Genomic DNA, 6,963 nt, shown 5'->3' with positions numbered 1-6,963 from the left:
GATACAACAATAGTTTATGAATCTCATGTTAGAAGATTTTGGGATACTGCAAGGTTTGAAGAAAAGGATAATAAAATTTATGCAGTAGTCAAGAAGAAAGATGAAAACAATAAGGATATTGATGTTGAAGTAGTGTTTGGAGTAGAGGACATAAGAAGGGTTCTTGATTTACAAGACTCTGACAATGATCCAACAATCATGTCAGAACGTCTTGCTAAAGGGCTATGGTGTAGATTGGGATTTTCTTCACACATCAACGGAAAAATGTTCAAAAGGAGTTTCTCGAGTCAATACAGATACTTAATGCATTGCTTAGTGCATTCCCTATCTCACAGAAAGGGAGCCTATGATGAGGTGTCTGACTACATAATGAACATTGTTGTAAGTATTGTGCTAAACAGGAAATACAATATTTCACAAGTGATTTTTGAATTTTTAAAAGAAAATTGCTTAGCCGGGAGAGACAAATACATTATGTACCCAAGATTCATTATGATGATCTTGGATGACAAAGTTAAGGATTTGCCAAAGAATAATGATGATATTATGGCAATGGCTGAAGTGAATAAGACTGCTATTCAGAGAATCACAAAGCAGAAGGATGATAAAACAAAAGAGTTGATCTGTGCATTAAAGGATGAATCATACGTAGCTCCTGAAAATGATAAATGGAGACATGATAATAGTGATTCAGACAATGAAGACAATAAGATGAGTGAAATGATTGAAAAGAAAACCAGATGGTGGTGTATCAAAGATGGAAAGAGAAAGAGAACACCAAAGTCGACCCCTGTGGTTGTAATTAAAGAAACAGCAAAGGGTACAGTGATGGGGGGGAGCTATATGATTCTTAGATTATGTTATAAAAAATTGTTAATAATTTTGCTTTAAATAATTGTTTTTGCAGGGTCTTCTGAAGAACCTCAAAGAAAGCTAATTGATGAACCTGTCATAGAACCGAGGGAGGTGGTTGATAAAGGTGTTGGTTTAAAAGAGACTTTGGAAAGCTATTTCAAAAAGCATGAAGAGGCTGAACAAGCGCAAGCTCAAAAGAAAGCTGGTCAAGAAGAGGAAGCTCAAAAGAACTCCAGTAATGAAGATTCAGAAGAAACTTTATCTGAATCTGAACTGGTCAAAGAGACAGTGGGAAAAGGAAAGGTACAACTGAAGAAAAGACCGTTAAAGAAAGAAAGAATTCTGAAGATGAAGATTCACCGTACAATCCTGAGGATTCCCAGAAAAACAGAAAGAAAAGAAAAGCTACTCGCAGCGGTGATATTCCAAGAGTGGTTAGAGCAAAGAAACAGAATGCTGAATCACAAAAGGAGAAGGAAGGGAAAAAGAAACAGGACTCTGCTGAAACTAGTCCTGTAGATGAGATACCAAAAGAAGTACCATTAACAGAAATTCCAATAGAAACACAAACATTTGATCGTCATGATATTCCAGAATCATCACAACGAAAGACAGATTATTTCAACTTAGATTTTGATAGCCTTGGTGGTGCTACTGGAGATTTCTTTCAAGATATGCCAGAAAGTGAAGGAGACCTGTTTCATGATAAAAAGATGAAAGAATTGGAAGAAAAAGTTAAAGTCTTGGAAAAGGAAAAGGAAGAAAACGAAGCTGTACAAATAAAGTTGAAGGAAATGATTGATGAGTTGGAGAAACGGCACGAAAATGTAATGGATGCAGTGCTTACAAAAGATGAGAAATTGAATGAAATGAAGGAAGATATAAAAGATAATGCAGAAGTTATTAGCGCACTTACTGATGAAATTGCTGCATTAAACGCCAAAGTCAAAGATTTGCAGAATATCAATCAGACTTTGAATCAACTCTTAAATGAGATGAATGAAGCTTCGACAAATGAAATGAAGGCAATGAAGCTAGAGATGGAAGCTATGAAAGCAGATAAGGTGATGAAAGATAAGCAACTGGAAATGCTTACGACTGTGATTGAAGCACATCTGAAGGTAAACATCCACGAGGCTTTTGATCAAGTTGACATTATCAAGGCAAATGAAAGAAGGAAAGAAAGAGAAAGACAGCTTGCTGAAGAAGCTAACCTGAAAAATAAAGGCATAGCAGAAGAAGTTGAAGTTGTTGGATCTTCACAAAATCAACTTGAGGTAGGTGGATCATCTTCTCAACCAGAAATTGAAATGGTGGATGCTCAAGATGTTACAGCAAATGATGAAGAAATGGTGGAAGCAGAAAATGAAGCAGTTCATGAACCAGAGTTTATTATGGTTGGTGAATCTGTAGAGCCTATTATTCCGGAGAATGTTTTGAGAGACGTTCAAATCATACAAAGAAAGAAAAAGGCTAAAGAAGTATTACTACTGGAGTACTCTACCGACAAGTTTGTATTAGTTGGAAATGCTTATAGAGTGCCCTATAGTGAAGAAGAATCTGCCAAGCTGATAAGATTTTTTGAATTAAAGCATCAAGGGAAGATAGCTAGAGGAGAAGTGGAAGAAGAATCTGATAGTGATTTTTGGGAAGAAGAAGATGAAGATGATGATAAAGATGATAAAGCAGACGATAAATCCGATGATGATGATAAGCCTGATGATAATGATGATGATCAAGGCACATCGGGTTTGCTAATCAATGATCCATCCGTTCAAAATAAAGTAAATGAACTCATGAATGATGAAGTGAATGAACAGAATGATGATGCAGAGTGTGAAGGGTCATCTTCTGGAAACCAATCTGGTGATCAGGTACATCAACTCACATCTACTTTTATTTCTCTTTCTGAACATCATCAAGGAGAAGTAGATATTATCAGAACAAGAGCTGAAATGCTTGAGGAGTTGGGGTTAGAAGATGGAAAGTTTAAATTTGATATCGAAGATGAAATCCCAGAGTCTCCGATTAAAAATTTTGAACCACAATTTCCACTTGAAGCAGAATTTTATGATAATGTGACCGTAGAGACTGATTCAGATTCGGAAGAAGAAAGAATAGATTTTCACTATGAAGGTGAAGACATGGCATTTCCTACATTCACAGAGTTATTTGAAGACATGAATGCAGAATTATTGAAAAGAAAAATTGAAGAAAGAGTTGCATCTGCTGATATGCCTGAACCAGTTCCAAGAGAAATTTCTGCTGAAGAGAGAAAGAAATGGTTCAGATCAATGCCAAAGGAAAGAAAGCCTCTTAGAGCCCTACAGTATTTTACTCATGATAAAGATTTATCTTGGGGTGATATTCTTTCTTGGGGGTATTTGGAAGACTTGAATGTTTATGCAATTCGAAGAGAGCAAGGTGTTCAATACTTCAGGTGCATTTCTGATCTTGCTACCTTACCTTGGTGGGACGTAGATGAATTGGTGGTTACAAAGAATATTAAACAACTCTACTACGGTCCTGAAGTAAAACAGAGAGACCAGAAGCTGTGGAATTACATCAAGTATCAAGCAACGATCAATTATCCAGATTGGAAACCACAGTTTCCTAAAAGAATTGTGAAGTATACAGCTAAAGGTGAGAAGGATGTTACTCTTGATGTCAAACCGCCAAAATGTTTGAAGAGCATGCCTTTAAGGGCTATTGAGCAGGATTTCTATGATTTATTTCAAGCATGGCTCTATAATCCTTCTACTGCTGAAGCTGTGATCTCTTTGTACGATAAAGACACTGGTGAAGCTAGGAAAATTTGTATTCTAGACCCGATGTGGCTGGTAAATTGCTCAAAGAAAGACATAGATTGCTTGTTTGTCAACAAGATAATCTATGACAAGAAAGACAAAGCCATTGCTCAGCAGTACCAGAGTGTAGTTGATGTCTGTTTTGCTAAAGAAATCAACTCTGGTAAGAACTGGAAAACCTCATGGAGAGAACTAGAGGTTGATGAGTTTCTAAAGGAGTACAAGAGAAGTTTAAGATCCAAGGAAATTCAGAGAAAAGTTGCTGAAAGAGGAAGACGAAATCTTGGATTTGTACCTCCTACTGATCAGACACCCATAGAGTCTGAAGAGAACAAGATCCCTAAGTGGGACAGAAAAAGAGATGGAGATCCAGTGTACAGAAATTGGTGGATAACAGAGGGAAGACATAAGAGAAGACAAATGTTAGCTGAACGAGAAGAGAAGAGAAAACAAAAGGCACGAGATAGAAGACGCAACAGGAAGTAATCAAGACTTTGCTGGAAGGGACTACAGCTTCATCCGAGGGGGAGTCTGTTAGTACATACGTCTGTAGCTTCCGTCAGCTTAAAGTCTTTATTTTGTTAAAGTTGTATAGTTTAATGTATAAGGCGTCAGAATACAGGGTTTGTATTGTAAAAGTGCTGCTTTGAAAGCCGATCGGCTGGCCTAGCCGATCGAACAGCATAACCGATCGAACAGCTGTTCGATCGGGTGGCCCAACCGATCGGTTAGCCTAACCGATCGGACAGCACTTAGCTTATTCTGACTGGCCTATAAATAGAAGTTCTGTCAGCTCATTTAGGACTTTTGAATCTGCCTGTAACCTAGAGAGCTGAAGTCTGTGATCAACTGGAACTTGTATCTTGTCATATATTTCAATTGAATTGCAGACTGTTGAACATGGAAATCATATGTCTTTCTGTATCTATATATGATTTGCTGGATTCCGCACAGTAATCATAGTGTGACATTCATTAACAGGAAGATCCCGATCAACCAGGGACCAACAAACATGCGTCAACGCCGATGGGTTGAGCTCTTGAATGATTATGAATGCGCAATCAAGTATCATCCGGGTAAAGCCAATGTTGTGGCCGACGCCCTCAGTCGAAAGGATACCATACCTAGGCGTGTACGTGCTTTACAGCTTACCATCCAATCCAACCTTCCCGCTCAAATTCGAGATGCCCAGGTCGAAGCATTGAAAGCAGAGAACATCAGGGCTGAATCCTTACGAGGATCGAGACAACGGCTAGAACAAAAGGAAGACGGCGCCTACTATGTAACAGGGCGTATTTGGGTTCCACTCTATGGCAACTTGCGCGAGCTTGTGATGGATGAAGCACATAAGTCTCGTTATTCAGTACATCCTGGTTCGGATAAGATGTACCACGACTTAAAGACCACATACTGGTGGCCTGGCATGAGAGCCCACATAGCAACCTACGTCAGCAAGTACTTGACTTGTGCGAGAGTCAAGTCTGAATATCAGAAACCATCAGGCCTACTTCAACAACCGGAGATCCCGAAATGGAAATGGGAGCAAATTTCCATGGGTTTCGTTACCGGCCTGCCCAGATCTCAACGCGGAAACGATACCATTTGGGTGATCGTAGATCGACTAACCAAGTCTGCACATTTTCTGGCTATCCAAGAAACGGATAAGTTTTCTACTCTTGCAGACATTTACCTAAAGGAAGTGGTATCGAAGCACGGAGTGCCAACCTCTATTATATCTGATCGTGACGCACGTTATACTTCTGAATTGTGGCAAGCAATGCACAAGTCCTTTGGCTCACGTTTAGATATGAGCACCGCTTATCACCCGCAGACGGATGGGCAATCTGAACGCACCATCCAAACCCTTGAAGACATGCTTAGAGCATGTGTAATCGATTTTGGTAATGGCTCGGAAAAGCATCTCCCATTAGTGGAGTTTTCATACAACAACAGTTACCACACCAGCATCCAGGCCGCTCCATTTGAGGCATTGTATGGACGAAAGTGCCGATCACCTCTTTGTTGGGCAGAAGTTGGTGACAGTCAAATTACTGGTCCAGAACTTGTGGTAGATACCACCGAGAAAATTGCTCAGATACGACAGCGAATGGCGGCAGCTCGTGACCATCAGAAAAGCTATGCTGATAAGGGAAGAAAACCACTCGAGCTCCAGGTTGCGGATCGAGTGCTACTCAAAGTCTCACCTTGGAAAGGTGTAGTCCGCTTTGGCAAACGAGGAAAACTCAATCCGCGTTATGTCGGACCATTCGAAGTCATTGAGAAAATTGGCAAAGTCGCCTACATGTTGGATCTACCTGAAGAACTCAGCGGAGTTCACAATGTTTTCCATGTGTCGAATCTGAAGAAGTGTCTGTCAGATGAGACCCTCATAGTTCCTCTGAAGGAACTCACTATCGACGAACAGCTGCGATTCGTCGAGGAACCAGTAGAGATTACGGATCAAGAAGTTAAGATCCTCAAGCATACCAGGATACCTCTGGTCCGAGTTCGTTGGAATGCTCGTCGTGGCCCAGAGTATACCTGGGAACGAGAAGACCAAATGAAACTCAAGTATCCCCAACTATTTAAGAAAAACGCAACCACTACTGAGGCTGAAGCTACTGCAGAATTTCGGGACGAAATTCCAAATCAACGGGGGGATGATGTGACACCCAGGAAAATCAGGAAAACAACGCAACTTAACTAGCTTCCTCAGAAACCACGCGCTAAATTTCGGGACGAAATTCTCTTAACAGGGGGAGAATGTGACAACCCTCAATTTACATGTATTCCGTACAATTTATTTAATAATAATTTAAGTGCTTGGTAACTGTGTTGAAATATTTAACTGCTCTCTGATTACTGAACTATACTTACATGTGCGTGTTAGCATACTGGTAGTATAAAGAAAAGTCACTAAATGGTCCGGTATATTTTCCTATGTGTTAGGAATTTATTTCGTTACAAAAAAAAATATAAATAAGACACTTTACGATACAATTAAGCACTTTAACGGAAGAGTATCCGACCGAACAACCGGACATTACCCGGGACACCAAATATTTGTCAAACACGTTATTTTGTTATTTATGGCTAGTCATGATCCCCGTATGCAGTAACACCCACTTAAATTCAATTTACTACACATAAAAGTTCATACTTACAATCTTACTATCCTTTGCATTTTAGTTACACATTTTGCAATTAGACCCCCCCCCCCCAACCGAATTCTTGGCTCTTGATGGACCCCACCATATCAACCTCCCATACTTCAAATATATGTATTGATTTTATGGCATTT

The sequence above is a fragment of the Helianthus annuus genome, chromosome 7 (genome assembly GCF_002127325.2).
Source record: "Helianthus annuus cultivar XRQ/B chromosome 7, HanXRQr2.0-SUNRISE, whole genome shotgun sequence".
NCBI lineage: Eukaryota > Viridiplantae > Streptophyta > Magnoliopsida > Asterales > Asteraceae > Helianthus > Helianthus annuus.
Note: the sequence above shows the minus strand (reverse complement) of the source record.